General features: G+C 39.7%; 1 long non-coding RNA gene across 1 annotated transcript; it reads right to left on the bottom strand.

The window, feature by feature from the left end:
• Positions 1-9648: 9648 nt before the first annotated feature.
• LOC146502136 (uncharacterized) lies at positions 9649-11834 on the bottom strand. The gene is made up of 3 exons (XR_014869583.1): positions 11073-11834; positions 10844-10907; positions 9649-10173 (listed from the first exon to the last, which is right to left on the bottom strand). It is a non-coding gene; the product is annotated as an uncharacterized LOC146502136 (long non-coding RNA).
• Positions 11835-20283: the final 8449 nt, after the last annotated feature.

Raw genomic sequence — 20283 nt, 5'->3', positions numbered from 1 at the left:
GGGATGAGAAAAGGCTGAACAAATACCACAGAAGAACTGGTAATGTTACAGACAGAGCTTGTAAGAAGGTAGCATTATGGGTAATGTATTTTTTGATACAGGTTTACTTTGTGGAGATAGAAGGATCGCCCCGTCTGCCTGTGTGTGTGTGTGCGTGTGGGTAACATTGGCAGTATGAAGTTTAATGGAGTGTGTGAGGTTTTGATAGTAGTAGATACAGCAGTCCCACAGTGTTATCGGTGACCGTATGTTGTCAGCAGATCCATGACAACAGGATTCGGGATGTTACAACTTGAGTGCTGCCACTTCATGGTTAGCTCATGTAAACACAGGCAGCACAGGGCATGTTTTCAGAAGTTGCAGGAAGAAATTGTAAGTAATAAGTAAAATTTTACATTAATCATCATCACAGCAGGAAGAAGACACCAAAAAAGGAAACTTGAGTATTCAGAGAAGATCTAGGGGAATTATTCCTCTGTTTGTTACCCTCCTGATCTCTTGCAGGATTTTGCACATATTACTGTCTAAATAAAAGGCCTCTAGTTTGTAAGCTCGGTCCTGCAATTCTTGTCCACATTAAAACCTGATATTGATTAAGTCCTTTAGGTTTGTTTGTCTTTTTTTTTTAACAGTGAAGCCAATTTCTTTCTGCTAATGCATGCTGATTGGTCTATTAGTGATTCATGACAGTATGTATTTCCTTGATTACTGGTCTGGATGCTCATTGGTCTGGATGATACATTGTGATGATGGAAGGGAATGTGTTCTATGGTGGGCTTGCTTGGATAATGGGGTGTTGTTTGTCCATGTGAGGTTCTTAGTTCTTAATTATGTGCATACCGAGGAACAATCACCACAGCAGTGTCATTAGTGATGAGTACAGCATATTTTTCTGAATTCTCTTTATTGTTGTTGAAGTTAAGACACAGATTGTTGTCTCAGCACTAAACTCAGAGCGGTTCCACCTACTCTGTGTGCTGACTCGTCATTGCTGCATACCAGTCCCAGGGGAATCATATAATCCGAGAACCTGATGATGTGGTTGGTGTTGTGCATCGCTGTGCAGTCAAGGGTCAGCACACTGGCCTGCAGAGCTCCTGTGCACAGAGAGATGATGCAGGAGGTCCAGCCGTTCTGAGAGACTGAGGCTCTTCAATGAGAAAATTCAAACTCCAGTTACGGAGTGTTTTTAAAGTTTTTTTGAAGCTCTTTTGAGAGTGTGAGACGATTCCTCACACAAGTTTAGTCATGAATACACTGATATGTGGTCTTAATTATTTTCCTACCAATAAATCATGATTTTGGGTTTTTAAAAGTTTTACCTAATTTCTCGCTACATGTGAATAGTGCTGATTAAAAGAAAGAAACATTCAGCATTGTGGCTTTTAAAGTGTTAACTGCTGTCAGAAAACACACATCCAACCTTATCTTTTATTGAATGAACTTTCTCTGAAGTTCTCTGGTTGAAGTTGATAGATTCAGTGATGAACCTCAGGCAATGATTGTTCTCTGAAATGAATGCATAATTCTGGAAACGAGCTCCTCGTCTGAACAAACATGCCGTAAGACCAATTAACTTTCACTGGCTTTGTGTGACCTTTTAAAAAGCCATAATTGAAAGCAGTGCTTTGTGCAAATGGTATCAATAAGCAGACATATGCTTGTTGTTTTATATTCTTTTAGAGAGTCGGAGCAGAGGAGTAGGAGGATGAAGAAGAGCATCAAAACAATACCTCATCAATTTAAAACCACAATGAAGTAATGCTTAAAAAGAAACTGCAAGTGGAAGATTTGGTGATTTTTTTTTTCACATTGGAAGCGTATCAGTGATCAGAAGGTACAACATTTATGGCGTTTACTTGTACAAATTTCAGTGTATTATGATCTTAACATCTGCTCACTTATACAAAGTGCAGCTACTGTGAGCCTGATGGGAATATCATTTGCTTAGTTGGTCAGGCTCGATGGAAAAAATGTTCAAGTCTCAGAAGGAAAAAAAGGTGGTCCTTATGATGTTATGTTACACTTTATCCACACAAAATGATCCCTATGAGCGCCACCCGGTACAGAGATATATTATGATGATATATAAACCTTAAACAGCAGTGTTATTACAATTTTTAATGTAATATATTATCATTTCTCATATGACTTCACATTAGAGCTCTAGAAATTACCTAAAGGTATCCTTAGTGTTTCTTGCAGTAGCTACAATTCCAGCAGTGTAAAAGAGACATAGCAGTAGATTAGAATTAAGAATAAAAACATTTCCTATTTTCTGCACTTTCTGGGTGCTTCATGCCAACTGTGTAGGTGTGGGACCTGACTGACCTGAGGCGCTGACGTCAGACCAGGGTCAGGTAAACAGACCCTGGTTTACCTGAGATGAGAGGATCTCCGGGGGGGCAGAGGGCAGCCGATGATAGCTGGGTTTCATTGGTTTTAGGAAGCTATGGCTTGGCATGTTGTAACATTTGAAACACATTCCCCCAGCAGAAAATCTATACAACATGTAAAACATGCTAAAAAAACAGATTTGCACTTTCAGCTGCTGTTAAACTGAAAATGTCTCTGATTTCTCCCAACGTTAATCTTAGATTATTACAGTTGTTACCACAGGAGGTAATTTAAAGAAGGTAAAGAATCATGTTTTAACACATCAAAATCTAAGTTTAAGCTCCACTTATTAATGATCGTACCCCTCTCTGTTCTAGTCCCATTGTTCCTTCAGTGGGCTGGTTTCAGTCATTATGCAAATGTGCTTTTTCTAAGATTGGGGAAACCTGCAGTCGGCTGAGACTGAAGAAGTCACTTGGATGAGTGACGAAATGTTCCTCCCACTAAAAACGCTACGTCCAGATGAACAGAATCAACTTTTGGAGATTTACTTATCTGGATGATTGAGCATGCATCAAGACATCTCTGTTCTAGTGATCTTTTTTTAAAATTCTCTCATTTCTGGGTTTTTTTCTATGTTGTTCATTTTTTCTTTCACTGTTCTTCCAGGTTTCATTTCCCTTTTTGTGTGTCCTAATGTCTTTTTGTCCTCACAGGCTCCTTGTTAGCGTGGCCTCCAAATCTCAGTATTATTTGCCTTTCGGTCCTGTTTTCACTTAAGTCAGCGTTCTTTCATGTCTCAATTTAACTTTCCTTTTCCTTGCTTTGTGATTACCTTCCTATGTGTTTAATGACTTTTATCTAACTTATCTTACCCGCCCACTTTTCCAGATGTGTCTTATTTCATATCACTTTCCTGTGTATTTATAGCAATGCCCTTTCTTTTGTCATTACCTGTTTCCTAAGCTTTCGGGCTTCGTTTTTCTCATTATGTTCCTCGTGCCGTGAGTTTTTTTCCTCTCGGTTACTAGTTTACCAGTGTTATCAGTGTCTTTGTGCACATTTGTTTTCAACCACATTTAATTACAACTGGAACATGAACTTGATGTCCAAATGTGGGTACAAAGGAGACATGGATTGAAGCAGTTGCTATTGAAACTATGATAGTGATGCTCAAAGATGATCATAGAAAAAAAATGCAGATGGACACATGGTAAACATGAGGATGTTTCTCACTCAGGTTATTCCTGATGTCGCACTCAGTCAAGCTCTGCATACCTGCATCAGGAGGGTCAAGGGTTTGATAAACTTGACTGTCCTATTGTATTGAAGAGTTTTGCATTGGGACCGACTGTGCCACAGAAAGCATGAAACTTACATCCACTTTGTCAGTGATGACATATCGACCCCATTTCTCTTGGCGTGCATGAGCTTCTCGTGTTTTTAATGTGCTGCGGCGCTTTGTCAGTTGTGTCTGTGTGTGGGTGGGCAGGAAAATTCTATTGTCTGACAATTACTTACAAATTTATGTGTTGAATCACACCAGATAATATCCAAGGGAGACAAAGTTACGGGAAAACAGAGAACTATTACAAAGCATGAAGTCCTGTGCTTCTTTCTTCATGAAAACTGTATTTTTTAAAATCCAAATTTGAATTTGATTTGATGTTCTCTCGTTCTTCAGGGGTGAACTGCTCTAGGTGTAAGTCCTTTTTGCACCTGACAAACAGGTGATGCATCTACAGAAGGCAGGGCAGTCTAATACTAACAGAGAGAGAAATCCAAAAGCTCAGACTCATCCTTCAAGATTCCGGTGGGGATTTTATCTTGTGGCTGAGGATCACAGATCATCACCTGCCTCACACATCTATGCCAGTCCCTCGCCACACTTACACTCTGCCCTTTCCAAACCATTTAGCATTTTCCAGAATCATCCAGTTGGGCTCAGAGCTAAAGGTTAAGTTGCACTTAAGTGAATTTGAGAAAGTAAACTCCCCAAAGGAAATAAAAGCTTCAGGTGGGTGGCTTACACCCAAAGGGTAAAGTCATGCTTTGGAATAGGGTGGAGTGGCATTATGCAGGCATATGAGCTAAACAAAAAAAAAAAAGAAATTGGTTGCTAGTCTTGAAACTAGAATTTGAATCTTTCACAGTTTCAAATACATGCGTCAAATGTGGTTTTATTTTAGTTTCTGCATGGCTGCAGTTTTTAAAAGTCAACTTGAAACATTTCACCACTTCCAGCAAAGCAACAAAGGTGACCTCATCAATCTGCCTGCTAGAAGGATTAAATGTGCTCATGTAGCCCGGCAGCCATTTGAACACTATATACCTGCAGCACATGGAAAACCAATCATCATTTCAGTGTCATACTTTTCCCTTTAGATCGAAACTGTTACTGGTTTTGGTGAAATGTGACGGTTCGTAAACATTCGGTTACCAGAATGACATGAGGTAATTTATTTCTTAAATGGATGTGACTGATGTAGTCACTCTTCATATAAATTATTCACTTTATGGAAAAAATGTGTGAGAGTAGCTCCAGTCCTCCCCCTTCAGACCCTCTAATTATGATCAATGCGTTTTACTCAGATGGAGGAAAGGCTCTCTTATTAATACCCCAGCGTTGGTGTCACAAACGCTGTTGGGTCTGTCTTTCTGTTTTTATGCCGGTGCATTCCTGAAATTATTACAAAATAAATAGCATTCACTTTTCTAGAAAACCCTTTAAAAACACAATAGAAGCATTTATGGTTCCAAAACTCGTCTGAGGTCTTCCCCTTTTCCTTCTGCCCGCCAGCTCCATCCTCAACATCCTTTGTTCAGTATGTCAGTTTTGCCTCCTGTCTTTTTTGTAACAGACCTACAGACACAGTCATGGTTAAGAGAGCTGAGTGGGAAGGCACACGGTGGCCATGAGCTGTTGGTAATGATTGAAGGAGACTGTGGATACTGTTTCAGCCTGTGTAGATGGGATGAGGACTCAGACCAGATTCACTGCTGCTAACATGCAGCATCTCCAAAAAAAAGAATTTCTACATGTATGTGTTACTATAAGATCACTGTGGTCTAACTTTGATATGAAGCTCTTTGTGTTGGCTTTCACCAGCTTTACTGAAACACTTAAATACCAGGTAACACGCCTTAGACTACAGTCTCACTCACGCTCAAAACCGTTGTGGTCAAAACAACACAACTGACTCCCGTTTCTGAACTCGTGTGGCTGATTGGCTGTTTGAGGACAGCTGCCATTTTCTTTGATGTTGCAGAGTTTTTCCATATAAGAAATGTTTTGATTATTTCTTAAAATATTTTTCACTATTTTGTTGATCTTACTAATTTTACTCTGCGGACGGGCCAGTGAAGTTCGAACCTTTGTAAAAAGCCTAAAAATGATTGCTGCCTAAGTGCAGTTGGAACAAGCTGTCTCAGTCTTTCCATAGTATATACATAGAAATGCCACTGTGGTAAACTAAAGAAACCCATCGGCACAGCTGTGTGTGTAAAATAATTATTAGTGGCCACTCATTACCAGACTGTCATTTTAATAAAAAACAGAAAACATGTGTGAATTCACAGAAAATTAAAATTGTGATATTCGGTGAGTGATGTTTTTGTCAGTAAAATGACTGTAAAATGCACAGAAATGCTGTTAAAAGCTCAACATCTGTTCCCTACTTCTGTGCAATTTCCACATTTTCTATCCAGGATGCAAGACCGGACCCTTTTCTGTACATTTGACCCGCCTGACCGAGGATCTCCAACACTGGCACAGAGAGTTTAGCAATATCCACAGAGGCACAGTCTGTAAACTGAGCGTGTAGTCCTTCTACAGCAGCAGGGAAAAAATGAAGGAGGTGGTCAAAATTGTAGTTTATTGTTCAAAATCAGTGAAATTATGTCCAGATAATGACATGGAGTAAATCATGACAGGGAAACCTCGAGGCATTAAACTGACATTTGTACAGCCATGTCAGGGTGTGAACCAGAAATGTTTTACGTCTCCATTACTGACAGAAAAGTGTCCAACATTTACTGCTCTGTGATCAGGAGATCAGTGTTTATGTTCGCACACAGGCAACAAACATTTTCCTTTCCCCACTGAGTTTAATGCCAGCATTTTTATGGACACTGGGGGCTTTTCCAGTCGCCTGAGGTGTTGGAATATTTTCCACTTTAGCTACATAAACTGTGGTTTGAGCAACTCCTTTTAAAAAAATATTTACTGTCATGTTAAGTCTTGCTTGATAACCCTATTCTGGTGTTTAAAGTGCAGGAAACAGTTTTGCTTCTCCAAGATAATCACTGCACTGTGTTATTGTTAATCTGAAGTCTTGAAGTTATTGCACGGGTACGTTCTTCATAAATGACCACAATTACCAGCAATCGGGAGATTTCAGAGCCAGATTTCCGGAATCAATTTCAGTTGGGATCATAGTTTTCTCATGTCATCGTTTCCGTCTTCGTTACGCTGTATTATGATATTTTTAAACAAAAAATGGAAACGTGCTCGATCCAGTTTTCATGCTGTGTGCTCTCACAAGAGCGTACTTCACGATTAAACAAATTAAAGAGTCGTTTAGCTCGAAAAAAGTCACATGAGCCCTTTGGGACGAGATCCTTTCTGTACAATTTCATCATGAGATTCTTTCTGCAGTGGCGTGGCTTCACGGGGCTCCATCTGCTGCAAGAGGATGGGATTTAGTGCATTTCACAGACACTTGGGTATAATATACATCACTGAATTATACATTTATGACCACTATAATGACACATGAGATTTTGTCCCCAAGCCTGTAATTCCCATCCATGTAAAACTGTGATTTATTAACATTTTGACACTTTGGAGCACCACCCTGCAGTCAGTTTGAAATCCACATGTCAGTACATCAGCACACATCTGGAGAGGTTCTCAGGGTTTTCAATGACAAACCGAAGTTTATATAAGAGTAGGTGACAGCGTGTTATGTTTTTAATATAATAAATGTGGTACATGCTGTACTCGATTATAGGAGGTCTGTCATGGTTTCACAAAGACTGGACTTAAGAAGCTGACTCACACAACCGCTGAAGTGTTTGAAAGGCTGATTAACAGCAGGATCTGACTGAATAAGGACAGGTGATTACTCAGTTGAGAGGGAGGGAGGGAGGGAGGGAGAGAGGTTGTTAACAAGTGCGAGAGGAAGGATGCAACTGCTCATCAAAGATAAATGTTGAGCTGTGGGAGGGGTAGCAGGTGATTTCAGGTAAGTTCTTTTTTCTGGAATGAATCATAAAACCTGAATACTGATGCTGAACTAGTCAGGATGTGAGGCAGCAACTCCATGTAGGTAACCATGAAGGAGACAAGGGTTACTGATCAGAACTGTCAAAATCAGTCAAATGAGGTTTGCCAATTTGTTACCAGAGTGGAGGTGGTGATCTGGCAAATCGCTGCCATAGCTGTTTCACACAGCCCCAATGAAGGTAATGCAGGATGGATAATCTACCCACCTGCCCACCTAAGAGTGAAGGCTATTTTATACTGAGTGTATTGCAAAAAAAAAAAAAAGATACGAAATTCCAATTTTCTGGATGCAGACTGGCAGTGTTGCATTTTTATGGAAAACTCATCCTCAACAAACTGTGGAAAAAAATGAAGTGGACATCAAGTGATGACAAGCTGGTCCTGATGTTTCTAAATAAAAGGAAGAAACTGAGATTCTGGGTTCATCCAATTCTCAGAAGCTGGTTTGCTCCATGAGTTGAAGCTGCCGTACATATTTCAACATGTCAGTGGAGCAGTTTGAGCTCCTGTTGGCAGTTGGCAACTGTGTGTCTGAGGTAAAATGATATTATTTTCCATATTCGATTAAATTTTATTTATACAGCTCCAAATCACAACAGTCACAGTATGTTCAGTACCAGTGCATGTTTTGACCTGCGAGCGCGCTTGCTGCCAAATGCAGTGATCTGATTGGTCAGACCACTGCATTTGGCAGACGCAAAAAAAACCAAGCTTATTCCAAAATAAAAATGAATGTTCCAGATTTATTCAGCAAAATTATGCAGTTGGTCCAAAAAAACCCATGAAAAATTTGTACAAATGTCTCATGCTCAGTATGTAAAGGCCTTTCTTTCTTCAGAAGAAGAGGCCTCAGGCCTTCCCCAAATCCTAACAAGCTGTAGTTGTAGAACAAAAAAAAGATGATATAAAAAAGAAACAAAAATAAGCTAAAAACATGTACATAAAGCATGAAGGCTCGTTTCAATCGCCAGCTTCTACAGCGTCTAAGCGACTGCGACAGGAATGAGAGTCAGGGAGCAGTTCATGCTTCACACTCCAAATGCAAACAGCAGATCCTGAGATGGCTTGCTGAGCTGGCGCAGCAATATCGCCTTTGTGGACATGGAATATACTACATTTTATTCCCAGGGTTAACTGAAGATAAACGAGGATGGAGCCAGCCACAAAAAGGCTACTGAAAAAGAAATCTCACAGAGGTCATACGTGCCTGTAAGCGTATTGTTCTGAAGACAGAAGCTTCTCTGCACAGGTTTTGTTGTGGTAGGCCACTCAGGGTTCAACAGACTTGTTTGTTTGTGATAGAAAGAGAGCAGTGTCGAGACTCCTACCAGGATTATGTGGGAAAGTTTAGTCAAATGATGGCTGAAGCACATGATATCGCCTCAGGCATTCTTCTAAGCCAGCTGACAGAGAAAAGAGGGGGTTTGACAGAGAGTCTGTGGTCCTGAGCTGCAGGTGAACAGTGCTGAGCACAGATATTTATATAGTGTCCAATCACAACAGTTGTGTCAAGGTGCTTTCTATTGTAATATTAAAACCCTACAATAATGGAGAGAAACAGACGACAATCAGACAACCCTTACACTGTAAAATCTAATTAGTTCCCAGAACTCAAAAAAATTGAGTAAAGCTTAGCTAAAAATGACTGAATTAGGACAACTTATTTATTTTGAGTACTTTGTACAAGCTCATTTGTTCCCAGAACTCAAAAAAATTGGATCAAGTTTACGTAAGATGACCAAGTTAGGGCAACTTACTCATTTTGATTACACTGTACAACCTTGTTAGTTCCCAGAACTCAAAAAAATTAAGGAAACTCGTTGCCTCAAAAAAACTAAGTAAAGCTTACTTAAGATGACTGTTAGGACAACAGTCATCATTGCAAGTCTGCAGTATTAAGAATAACTTGATATTTTTGACTGTACAATACTAATTGTTTACCTACTGACAAACATTTCAAGTTCAACTAAATGAAAAAAACAATTTGTGGTAACCTGAATATGATTAAAAATAATTAACAACACTTTTTGTAATGATGTTAAAATGAGCCCAACTTTTATTTTCAAACACAACAAAGTATAACAGCCAACATACTGGACACTGTTCTGCTGAACAACAAACAATTATATTGCCATCACTGTTATAATCTTACAGTGAAACAAAGTCTCAGATGTAATTATTCTGAAAATAAGTTTAGGCCTACCTCAAGTTTGTTTTGTACTTACATTACTTATATGATCAAAATAAAATATTTATTGTTCTCTCACAAGTGCAGTCTCTAATTTAAACAACACATTTGTTTTTCATTCCAACACATGAGCTGGAATGTTGTAATATTTTAAGGATGCTTGTTTCCAGTCCAGGCATTACTGCCTGAATGACTATCATGGATCGAGGTGATCCAAATGTAGGTGCAGAAGAAAGTATTTAACTTCCCTTAAGTACAGTGGCAGTGGATGTGGGTTGGAGATGCAATGAGCTTGAACCTGCAGGCGACCATCTTCACTGACCACACCATCTGTGACGGAGGACTCATCTCTCCTGTTGTCCTGCAAGCAAACGATCATATTTTTTGGAACATGAACTTAATTGCTTTCTTAAAACATTTTTTTCTGCATTTGGTATAAAACAGACTCCAATTTGGACAATCTCAGGCCCCCTCCCCACTGGAGAGGTGACATTCAATGTCCCAATTGTCAGTCTGGATAGCCGTGACCACCACCCAACACACAATAATGTCATGAAAGCATCATTTTAAAAAGGGCTATAGAAACATGGCCAATAACTTTCATTCTAATGATGTGCAAAATGATTTGGGCACAAAACAAAAGAAAACTTGCAGACTTCACTATTTACAGTGTAGACCATAGGTGTCAAACTCTGGCCCGCGGGCCGAAGCCATACCAAATTATTATTAGAGCTGGCCTACTGGTATTACACAGCTAATATATATATTGTTTAGTATTAAGCTTTGCTTGTTCCATATTCAGTTTTTCAGCAAAATGTGTTTGAGTCCATAAGAAAAGATTCATTCTTATATCTGGAGGAATAAATATATTTCAATAAATATTAACGTTAGCCCGCGACTTTGTTCCAGTTTTGAATTTTGGCCCAATGTGTATTTGAGTTTGACACACCTGGTGTAGACCCTCTAAACTAAGTTTGGGGGATGTGATCTTTCAAGAAATGCAGACAAACTGTTGTTGTTTGTTTACTTACACAGCATGTCTTGTAGAATTAACTGGAGTCAACAGCAACAGCATCGCACAGTCATATCTAAAGTCTAATAACAGAAGACAGGAAAAGATCAGTACAGAAACAACTTCCCCAAACCAAAGCACAAAAACAATAAGTAAAACAGGCTGATCTAAAGTATGATTAAAGTTCAGCCTGATTAATATAAATGTCACTGACAGTTGCTAATATATTGGAAAACCAAAATACTTACCACTGAGTTGATGTCTTTCTGTCCAACAACAGGAGTGCTGGTCCCGAGCCTCAAAGACAGTAAGAAGCAAGCAGAGGGAGAAAAAGCAGAACATTTTTCAGAAACTGATTTGATCCTTAATGGCTGTGCAATCATTGTAACATAGAGTTGGCTTATGTTGTTAAATAAAGGCTAGATTTGACATTAATGGCTATGGATTGAAAATACCCACCACACCCCATCCTTAACAGCTGCACCTCCCTAAGAATTTTGTCTGGGCTCTTATCTCACTTTTTTATTTCAAACAATCAACAGAAGATTTCACAGACATAATTTTATATAAGGTTTTTAAGGCTGTGGTGTTAATTTTTAAGTAACATGAGCCCAGTGGCAGCAGCAACGCTAGGCTAACACTAACTAGCTAGCAAGATTATAAACCTGGTGCTAAACTAAGAGAAGCCACAAAATCAGTTTGAATAAGAGTAAACATTTACTCACCAAGTCAGTGTATCAGGTAAAGATGCACAGCAATGACAACAATAATATCTTGTACTGAAGCTTCTCCAGGTTTGCTCAACATATTCCATAACAAATGCTGGCACCATGAACATGCGGACTGATCCGAGAGGGAGGAGGACGGTAGTCACGTGGCATTTTCAAAACACATCTTTCATCCTTCCGCACTGAGAAGCAAAACTTCCATCTTACTTAGTTTTTCTAAGTTAAGGCAACTCAAATAAATTGAGTTTATCAGCGTTTTTGCATAAAATGTACTGGTAACTTATTTAAATCGAGTTCTAATAACAAAGTGATAAAAACTGAGTTCAGCCTATTTAATATTTTTAACTAAACACAATATTACATTTTACAGTGTATGAGCAAGCAATTGGTGAAAGTGGGAAGCAAAAACTCACTGTTAACAGGAAGAAACCTCCAGCAGAACCAGGCTCAGTGAAGGGCTGGGGAGGGAAACAGGATTCTGATTCTACCAGCTCTAATAAACTTAGTTCATTAGATTAAAGTCATTCGTTCTAGGATACTTATTTAAGCTGTATCAAATGCTTATGTTTTTCCAGTAACTAGCAGTCAAAAGTAGTCTTTAGGTTACTATGATGGGCTTCTTCAGACTCTGATCAGGACTTTTTTATAAATGTTAGAGCAGAACTTTAAAAAATTGTGCTCGTATCAGCTTTCTTGGCTCAGACGGATGGTGACGCCACTGTTGATGCCTGTAATATGGATTAACGAGCAGGAAACTGTTGCTCATAGTTCAACCTCAGAAAGAGGGGATGCAGGCTGCACAGTCATGACATGTAAAACTCTTCTGACGGCAGTGCTAAAGAGCAGGAATGTCTGAGAGCTTGAAGCCTTTTTACAATATCCAGGCTCAGATTTCTCCTCAGAAATCGACACACACATTTCCTTAAACTCTAAAACTTTTCCTTGATATGTAAGTGCTGAATTTCCATCATTCCAAGCAAACCCACGTCATGACTTTGACTTTATTTAGTATTTTCACGTTAATGTATATTTAGTTAGATATGAAACGTTCATTACTTGATCTGATTTGTGCCAATCTTGAGCGGGAGTCATGGAGGAAAAAAAATACCGGTGCTTAACATACTTGTTGTGTTTAGCTGATTTTATGGATTTATGACTGCAGGGCCTTCAAGTTCAGTTCAAGCCCCACGTTTAAAAAAAAGATGCAGCTGTTCCTTTGCCAAGAAGACTTTAAAATATTTAGAAATGTGAACTTTCTGACATCTGAAGGATGTTATAAATCAGGAAGAGAACCAGGACGAGGTGACTGATGTGTTGTCCCCGAGAGAAATTGTTATTCTCTTATGTCATAGAGACATAAAAGCAGCAATAACATCAGTGACATATATTCTTATTTTTCAGTTAAATCCTATAAATAAGCTGATGTGTAAATCTGTGATGGTACGATAAAAACTCGAACATTAGCTGCTGTAGCTGAACATTGATTGTGTGATATTTGCCTGAAGGTAAACATTCTGTTCCAGAACTAATATGCAAATTAGTTCAGTCGTAAAGGTTTATGAGTTTGTCAAGGACCGAAGATCAGTAACTCGACACTTAAAGTGAAGTTTCTACAAGTCGTAAAATGAGAGCGAGCCATAAATCACAACACTGTCACCCTGAAGATTTGCAGCTTCTGCTCCATGCCACGGTTGTGCGTCTCTTCGGTCTCGGATTCTTGTTTTTTAGTCTCAGTTAAAATATTTGAGTCTCGATTGGTGTGCACGATTTGTGAGTGTTCTTGTCTTATGAAGTTTTGGGTTTCTGTTTATTTATTATTGGGATGATTTTTGCAGGTGTAGGGAACAGCTGCTGGTGAATTTTTATGATGCCAGTGAACTGACGTCAGTATTTGTGCTAAACGTTGCTCTCGCTTATCATTTTTGGTGTTACAACCCAAAACTCAGTGCACATAAGCTCTCACTTAATGTATCGGTGTTTAATCCATGGATGTTTACCTGTATGACCCAAGCGGGCAGTGTAGAGTACCAAAAACTGAAGCTCCTTTAGTGGCCACTTGAGGCTGGCTCCAAAAGTGAGTCAATCCCTATAGACTTCCACATTAAAATGGATGTGACAATGTGTGACTTTTATTTACGGTCCATATAGTTATTGAGTTATTGGAAGAAAAACCTGTTCTTTGGTTCTTGGTTGGAGAATAAAAATACGTTGACCAAAGTGAAAATCGACTTCTGCGCTTTATTTGAAGCATTCTTTCCAGCTTCAGGCGGAGCAATACTCCATCACAAACTAATTTTATAGCTGCGGATTAATTAAATGCATTGAAAGCCTTATAGACATTGAATGAATTCCTGCCCTTGTTTGAGGTTTCTTTAGGGAGGACAGAGGACCTCCAGCATGACACTTCTGACACTTACGAGCTGTTATGCTTCGTGTTGAAATATGTGTGGTCTGCGAGCAGTGACATTCAAACCAGCAAACACTCAGTTGCTTCATAACAGGGACTTGAGTCTTAATGAAGACAATGCCGACTTTGTTTTTTACTGAGCAAACCGCAGCAGTATTGTGACGCTGGGTTCAAAACAATTCTGTAATGATATGACTATAAATCTCAGTATATTTACACAGTTTGTTTGCTTAATCATTGCTTAATATTGCTATTTTTTGAAATGCACGTTAATAAACCGCAGAGGCTAGCTTGTAATGGAGCTACAAACTAATGGAGGCTAGAAGAATAAAAGGCTCGTGCTGCACTAAATACAAACTGTAAACAGGTGACTTCCTGTGAACGCTCATTCAGTGCATGTGTTTCAGTCCTGCCTACGGCCCTTGTATTTCCACAAATTTGGTAAATCCTTTAAGCCTCAGAATATTTTTCCAGTTTCTGCCAGTAACAGCTTACCTGTAGACGAAGAATATAAAGAGCCTCGGGCTCTGTGGATAAGAGACATCATTTCTAAATGATTTTAAAATACAGTAAGTCACCTTGCCCTGATATCTAGACATGACAAATCAGAGCTCATCATGAGATCTGAAAAACTCAAGCATACATTTTAATTCCACCTAATCACCATGATAAATAGAGCATGAATAACAATTATGAGTCAGTGACACAGATGTTAGTGCATCTGTTTAAAAGTTCATTGGTTAAACTCTAAGGAATTTTGGGCAACGGTAAAAATAAACACAGATAAAAACAAAGGCCAGAGCTGAAGAACTGAGGCCATGACACTGCACTTTAGTGTGTCTGCACACTGCAGCTCTCACACAAAAGGATGGCTGCCTCCTCGTGACTAGGAAAGAAATGCGTGATTGTACATTTTTATTTTTTATACTGTCAGGGACTGATTGCAAGTAGCTGCAGCGACCGATTGGTTGCCCATGAGGCGATGAAGATATTGCACTTTTGATCACAAGGCAACCTGTCTCCAAACAACTGTGTCCTGACTCAGACTGCGTGAACTCATCGACCACCAACACGCTGCAGTCAACCCAAGTCAGTGACTTAATAACTCAGTGACTCAGTTCACCTGGTTGGACTGGATTCACCTGGTTGACATGCTGATATACCTGGTGATATATCTCCATAAGAGCAAAACTGCCGAGCGCCCTTTGTCATTTTGCTATTAAGTTGCCGCCCCAAAGCAAATGCGCCTCTATTTATTGATGAATTTATATTTCGATTGAATGAGGTTCTGGCAGGACAACAGATTTATGATTTTTTTTTAATCACAGATTGCATGTAATTCCCAAGTTGACCCCATTCAACTGCAAATGGACAGCAGACTGTCTTATTGCTGCGTTATTGCTGTTTCAATTCACCAAAGCTGCTTTGAAGACAACAGCTGACTGCGTGTAGTTGCAGACGTGGGTCCTGAATTTGTTATTTTGAGCCTTCCACAGGATTCCTTAGTGTTAAGTTGCTGTGTGTATCGTGTTTGCCACTTCCTGTTTTACTTTGTTAGTCCCTCTCTTGTGCCTTGTCTAAAATTTTACTTGCGGTTTGGCATTTTCCCTGATTGCTTTCACCTGTGCCTCATTTATGTGTCCGTGTGTTTTGTCATGATGTCTGTCTGACCTCACAGTGTGTCCTTTTTGCCTGTGGAATCTTGGACTTTATTTTGGCTGATTCTTTCTTTTTGTTTCTCAGTCTGCATTTGGGTTGTAATTCTGCGACACCTGACACTTCAAGAATGAAAATGCAGTGCAGATGTAATGTAATGTAGTATAAGGAGGTAAAAATAAGGAATAAAACTGGGTTCTCTTTCAAAAGTACAGCAGGGATGCCAAAAGAGTCAGACTCTAAGATAGTTGATAAAGAGCCAGTTTATTTCCAGTCAGAGAATGTCTAACCCCTTAAACCCACCAAAATGTTAATTCTACCAAAATACTGATTTAAAAGTGAAAATGCAGCAGAGGCTCACAGGTCTGCACTCTGCTGTGTAATCTGGCTTTACAGGAGAAATACACCTGTTCACAGCCTGATACAACTAAAGTCTTTTTAGTAGTTTCAATCTATTTGAGAAGTCTGAAACATTTAGACAATTTTTAAATAAATAAAAGCAATTTAAGATTTAAAAGAGACATTAAAGGAAAACATTAAAAATGTAAATATCCTATAAGTACAACATGAAATTATTTTTTCATTTATTTTCTAATTTAATATTAAATACATTAAAAATATCACGTTTGATGCAGTAAATGTTAGTATTTTATTAGGTTACTTACCTGATTATTGGGCACTCCACCCCTCTCATCCAAATAAGTTCTGGCTCCAAAGAAACAAAATTCCATTGACAACAATTATGAGGCTCTAAAATGCAAAATGTAGAAACCTATGGGTGGTGTCGTCACAAGAACTACATACACCTTTTATATACAGCCAAGACACAGCTGTTTGTCTCCAAGCTTTTTGAGGCTGTTGCACAGTACTCAGGCTTTGGGTTACAACATTGGATATTTTGCTGTATCAACCTATCCGTCTGCCCTGACCTATATTTGACTGAACACAGACTGACAGATAAATGTACATGTCTTTAAGACATGTTGAAGTTCAGACACCCCTCTGGAACCTTTGTCCTTGATAAGGTGATTCTGGGGATGATGACTATGTGAAGAAATGTCACATGAAAAACATGCACATCATCAGTGTTTAGCTTTTGGTTCATGAGAAAAAGTTTGGTCTGTGGTTTTTTGTGATCAAGTCATCTGTGTCTTACTCAGCAGCATGGTGCGAGAAGAGGCGAGGTCCCTCAAACACACCCGGCACACACCCACAAAATCAGGAATGTGGGGAATGCTGGGAAACAAAGTGGTGGCGTTGGCGCACAGAGAGCACCCGGCTGAATGGAAACCTGAAGGTGAGACGATGCGTCCACGTCACTTTGCTGATTTGCTGCCTTTTTTGGGTTTTGTTTTGGTGGAACATCTAAATTCCCCAGAGAACAGTTTCCCATGATTATAAAAGCTGCAAGTGACGCAGACTTGTGTTTATTTTCCAGAAAATGCTGTACATGTTTGCTAATGTTGCCAAAATACATGAAATAGCCTCAGTTTAAGTTTCCTGGACTGCTAGAGAAAATCTCATTCGTTTTGCAGCTGCAACCTGTTGTCAGTTCATCTTTTTTATTAGATTTCATTTGCGTCGATGCTTAACTTTATTTGGCTTTAGGTGGTTTCACTCCACTGGCTTAATGGAAAAAAGTTATATGATGAAATACACACTCACTGGTCATTTTATTAGGTACACCTCTTCACCTGCTCATTTTTTTTCATATATCTAATCAGCCAATCACACAGCAGCAACTGCTGCTGCTTTCAGCTGACAGGAAGGTATTCATAACTTGACTAATCAGTCGGTACAATTGAGTTATGCAGAAGAGCATCTCTGAACACACGTGAAATGCAGAAGCAGATGAGCTACAGTAGACCACACTGAGTGCCACTCATGTCGGCTGAGAACAGGAAACTGAGGCTACTCGGACTCTGAGCCTCATTTTGAAACATTCGGATGGCATGGATCCATCCTGCCTTGTCTTAACCGTTCAGGCTGGCGGTGGTGTAATGGTATGGGGGATATTTACGTATAGAGCCACTTAGTACCATTTGAGGATAATTTAAACTGCACAACCTACTGGAGTACTGTTGCTGACTGGGTCCATCCAGTGTTCTGATGACCGCTTCCATACCATGTCACGAAGCTCAGATTATCTCAAACTGGTTTTCTTGAACATGAAAATAAGTTCACTGTAGTCACGTGACCTCCACAGTCACCAGATCTCAATCTAATAGAGCACCTTTGGGATGTGATATTACGGGAGATACATGTGATGAATAAATCTGGTCAATATGGATCAAAATCTGAGGAATATTTCCTGCACCTTCTTGAATCTATGCTGCAAAGAATTATGAAGAGTTCTGAAGACAAAAGTGGGTCTAACTGGGTACCAACAAGGTGTAACTAATGAAGTGGCCTGAATATATACACCCAGGAGTGAGGATAAGAATATAAATCAAACATCAACAGTTTTGCTTTCACACTCAGGTCTCTCTTTACCCCTATCCATCCAACCCACCAGTCCATCTTTTCGTCTGTCTGCTGAGACCTCGACTTTAATGTCAAAGGTTTAAAGGATATGTTTGTGCTTTGGATGTCACACAGACTCCTGAGACTGCCAGTAATACCCATCCATCCAGGTGTGGAGCCTTCAGGCAACAGGCTGTCCATTTACCTATTGTTCTTGTCTGAGCCTGAGTGCAAACCTTACACGTTTAGTGTATTTGGAGACTGAGCCAGTAGAGCGTTAAAGCTGTTGTCAGTCTCGCTCTTTATTTAAACTCGGGCTGGTGGACGCGTCTTCACGCTGACATCTCATCACAGCTTAGGGTTTTTTTTTCTTCCTTGAAGGCATCTTGGTTTAAAGTTTCAGATACTTTCTAACCTGTAGAGGCTTGAGACAGGTAATCTATCAGAGTCACAGAGTTGGCATGTCATTGCTGGGGCTTTACAGGCTCATAAATACAAATATCAGAGAGGGGTCTTTAAATCAAGTCTCCACTATTTTCTCTTGCGTGTCTCGTGCTGCTTCTCCAACTGTAAGCCTGATAAAATCAGATCAACAGGCTAATGCAGGTGTGTCAAACATAAGGCCCAGGGGCCAGAATCGGACCGTGAAGACTCCAATCCAGCCCATTTTTTTTGGAAAATGTGAAGGAGGGCATACATTTTGGACTTTTAACTGTACTCTTTTAACCCAAAGGCCACTGATACTACACCAAGGTACATTATAGATTTCTGTACAATGGATCTTCCTCACATTTCTTCTACTTACTACAGCAGCATTTCTTTATAACGTAGAAAAACTGAGATAAACTGTTGAAATTGTGCTTCTTTGTCTCATATCTCAGGATTCATATGTGTAGTTAGACTTTTTTACACTGACAGTGACCAGAGTTTCACTGGTCTGGCCCACATAAGATGAAAGTGGGTCTGTATGTTGCCCTTGATGTAAAATGAGTTTGACAGATTTATTATTTAGCTCTTAATTTCTCCTGAGGTGGCTTTCACGAGGTCAGAATCCAGGAAGATTTTTTTTTATTTTTTTTATTTTAAGCAACAAAGAAGAAACTACCAAGAAGCTATGGGGCTAAGATTTTGTTAAAGTCTACATCTGTCTACAATTTCAGTATCTCTTAAACTCTTTGGCAATGTTTCAGAGGTTTAGATTTAATAATAAAAGGTCTTTTAGCCCTAATGCCCTCATTTTAGCCCTAAAAGTTGGCGCAAGAGGCTTTCACTGATCCAGCATGATCATGTGTTTCATCTGTGATAGATGGATGCCAATTAAAATGCGCTAAAAGAGAAATGTTTAAATTGATTTGTGTTCTGTACGAGATGTTCTGGACCCTCTGTGGTCCTGGATCCTGTGACTGTGTGAACAGCGGCCACGGCAGAAAATCTAATGATAAGTTAATTCATTTTCCTGATTTGATTTTTCTAACCGCGGCATGTCCTCCTGCTCTGTACAAGACCTGCTTGCAGTTCAGGGATTCTCATGAACGTTTTTTAAAAAAGGAAAAATGCACAGCTTTTACAATCGGCGGCTTTAAGTGCTGATGGTTGCTGTTTTGTCTCTTTTTCACTGCCATCACATTCAGAATCAGGTCAAGTTCAGTGTGAACTGATTTCTTCCTCAGTCAGCTGCCAATAGGGGTCAGCAGAGCTCTCTGCATTGCTTCACCTTGTGTGCGGAGGTGGTGGAGGGGCCGCTGGTCCACGGTGATATCATTTTCCATCAGTTCCTCTACCTCCTCGCAAAAGGCAGCAGCCGCCGAACAGATGAGGTGGTGAGGAGGAGGAGGACAAGGGGGAGGAGGAGATTTTTTCCACTACCACACTTCACCTCCGGGCGACCGCGTCTGGAAAGACAATATCTCCAGAAAAGAGGTCATCAGTCAGATTCAGCCTAACAACAGAGTGCCAGTGATTCCTGTCTGGACAGCGGCTTACAACATGCAGGGAGTGCAGCGTGTGTTCATGGAGCGTGTGTTACACAAAGATCGCTTTTAGCTCCATTACATCCAAACAGCCTCCACAAAATCTCCCCCCGCTACTGCACTGTTGGAGCGGCAGGTTATCACATAAGCATGAATTGTTGATCGGTGACGAAACTGTCAGTGATGTCCAAACACTGAGAATTGTTTTGGGTTTTTTTAAAAAAAAACCTACTCT

The sequence above is a fragment of the Neolamprologus multifasciatus genome, chromosome 15 (assembly GCF_963576455.1).
Source record: "Neolamprologus multifasciatus chromosome 15, fNeoMul1.2, whole genome shotgun sequence".
NCBI classification, from domain to species: Eukaryota; Metazoa; Chordata; class Actinopteri; order Cichliformes; family Cichlidae; genus Neolamprologus; species Neolamprologus multifasciatus.
The sequence above is the reverse complement of the archived record's forward strand: the minus strand, read 5'-3'. Positions and strand labels throughout refer to the sequence as shown.